The sequence below is a fragment of the Octodon degus genome, unplaced genomic scaffold (genome assembly GCF_000260255.1).
Source record: "Octodon degus isolate 3935 unplaced genomic scaffold, OctDeg1.0 scaffold00167, whole genome shotgun sequence".
Classification (NCBI taxonomy): domain Eukaryota; kingdom Metazoa; phylum Chordata; class Mammalia; order Rodentia; family Octodontidae; genus Octodon; species Octodon degus.
The window spans coordinates 5,373,304-5,376,305 of NW_004524743.1; the positions used below are offsets into that span (position 1 = coordinate 5,373,304).

The window sequence follows — 3,002 nt, forward strand, 5'->3', positions numbered from 1 at the left end:
TACTGCGAGAAGAGTGAAGAAGTGAGACGATTACACAGTTTACCAGAAGTGTTATCCTGCCACTTATCAGAACTGCCTTATGAAAAGCATGAGCAGTCATTGTGTCACTATTCTATAAAATGTATAATTCACAGAAAAGGTAGAGTAATTTTTTTTTTAGTTTTAAAATGAGTTTGTTAAAGACTTCTCAGGTGGGCTACAACCTTTGATTTGTCATTTAAAAAAAAGTTATGTTTCTTCATGCTTTATAGCATAGGTAATGTAAAAGGATAGAGTTGTAAGCATTTTCCCGCCAAAATTCTGATAGTACAGCACAGTGAGGTCATTTCTGAAATGCTAGAATAAATACAAAAAGTCTTTTCTATGTTTCTCTTCAAAAAGCGATGAATGACAGTAGACAATGGCATGAAAAGGCCACTTTTATTTCCTATTCCTTCTGTAGTACTGGAGCCAGTATTTTTACCACCACATGCCACGATCTTCACTTTCTCCACGTAATAAGTTCTGTGTCCTCTCAGAATTCTGCATGGTTCAGTGCAAAAGTCCACACGTTATCGCAGAACGTGTATGTGTTTAGAAAGCCCCTGAAATTGACTCTGCTCCTGACCCTCTGATCCAGTGCAGAATTTATAGCCTTATCCAACTGAAGTAGAACTTGGAGGGCAAGTTGGGGATGATTTGCTGAGACTGTATGAGCTCACCCAGGTTTTTCTGAAGACTTGTTCCTAAAGTGGGATTTCTGCATAACTGATATGCCGTGGCTCAGGAGAGAGAAAGTACCTTTCTCAGGCTGGCCCCTGCGGGAAGCGCTTCCAGCCTCAGAGTGCAGCTGTCTAGCAGCCGGAGCCCACAGGAGGTGCTGCCCAACCGACCACTAGCTCGGCAGCCAGGGAAACCAGGTAGAGTAATTTTGAAGTAAACTTCTTCATATATATGTTTATTATGTAAAACTAAGTATAGCCAATGTAAATGGAATAAATTTTTAGTTTGTATCAATATTCTGGCTTAATGAGAGAAAAATCAGCAAAGGTCATTCTGACTCAGTTGTTCAGAAAAGATACAAGAAACATAAATATAATTGCAATGCTTAATGTAACATTAAATATAATTTTAAAATTTCTTAGTTCCTTCTAGATAGAAGGGAGTAAAAATAGGTAAGTTTAAGATTAATACCACATTGTATGTAACCCAGTAATATCCCAAACGTTATAATTCTGATAAGTAGGCAGTGTAAAAATGGTACTTAACTTTCCCACTTATTAACTTATATTGTAATTGTTTATTATCATAGTAGAGACAAGACTAATTGATTGGGGGGGTTAGATATCTAGAAGATCAAAAGTCAGCAATTTACAGCCAATGTAGAATAGAGCAGTGAATTTTATTTATTTATTTTGCATTTTAGAGAACAGTCTACAGGGTGTTCAGGGTCTTACTACTAGATCGGACTAGTAGTGATCCTCCTGTTTTCAGGCTCCCAGGAGCTGGGATTACAGGGCACCACCATGCCCAGTCTCAATTGCCATCTCAGCATGGCATGGTGTGGGGCCAGCACCACAGGCCTAGGGATCAAATTCCCAGCCTCTGGGGTTGCTTGCAGGTCCTTTAATCCTCTGAGCTATTTGGCCAGCCCCATGAATTTTAAGAGATTGAGAGTATAATGTATCACCTGGTTGGTCTTAAAAAAGGCGGCAAGAGACAGAACAGGAAAGGGAGGGGGGAGGAGAGACAGCAAATTCAGAAGTGGGGGGATTTGTTCAATGTCAGGAAATATACAGTAACAAGTACAGAAAAACATAAGTGACAAAGATGAAAAGGATCACTTGAGTGTCTTTGATCATGTTTTTCCTTCTACCTTACACGTGCTATATTTCCTAGTTTGAATTTTCATTGCTGTATAGGCAGACCTCTTCGCTGCTCCTTCATCGTTGTCCTTGTAGCTATTTCTGTCCTTGTCTCAGCTCCCTCTGGCAGACAGGAAAGCTTGTGGAGAACAGGGATTGGGCTTTATTACTTAATTTCCCACCTTCTACAGAGTGCCAGGGACATACTAAATGCTTAATCCACTATTTGCTTCAGAAATGAGGGTTACCCTTTGACAGTTTACATTTCTGTATAGAACATGATCTACAGTTCTAAGAGTTACAAGTATGAACTGAACATATTCTCAAACCCCTTCACTCTAAAGTGAGTTTGTCTAAGAAGACCTTTATGGCTTCTCCGGGTGGAGCTTTTATGACTTCTAAATGATGAATCCTTTCATTTGTTCAAATGTTTCACCCGTGCCCTGAAGTTTCCCCTTTCTCTGCTAAAATGTCTAAGCTTTGAGAATATTTCATATGGCCCTGTTAGGGGACTCTTCAGTGTCATGTACTAGATCATTTATTTGCCTTTGCAACTTTCTGAAGTACAAAGCTAACTTTTAGATCAACCGCATTAAAAGAAAGAAAAAAAATATGGCTGTGAACTGTTAAATTTAAATACCTTTGATATACTGTTTCTTCAGATTCAGCATCATATTTAATATTGGATTATACATTATTTGTTAGTGCCCAATATGACTTCTACTTTTGTTTTCCCCTGCTCTTAAGTAGTAAGTCACTACAGCAGTCTAAAATAAATAATATCTAGGATAAATTATACTTTTATGACACTGATTCAAGAAAAACCCAATGTGAAAATCGCCAATCAAGTTAGAAAATAAGGTGTTTATAATACGTTATGCACAATAAATGTGTGCAAGAATTACAATGACCACATTTTCTGGAAAATGAAGGCAGTTAATAAAAATAAAATTCATCCTAAAAGATGTGGTATTTTTATACAATGGAGTATTACTCAGCTATAAAGAATGATATAGCTTGAGGCCTTTATATATAAGTGGATGCTACTTGTGTAAAAATATACTAATAAGTGAAGTAAAGCAGACCCTCATGTGTAAATATTGTATAGTTTCCCTAGTATAAGAACTCAAAAGAAGAAATACAAATAGAAAGCTTTAA

The 3,002-nt window shown here is 37.3% G+C and overlaps 1 pseudogene; it reads right to left on the minus strand.

Annotated features, from left to right (window-relative positions):
* Positions 1–245: 245 nt before the first annotated feature.
* Positions 246–1,926, minus strand: LOC101566632 (annotated as a pseudogene).
* Positions 1,927–3,002: the final 1,076 nt, after the last annotated feature.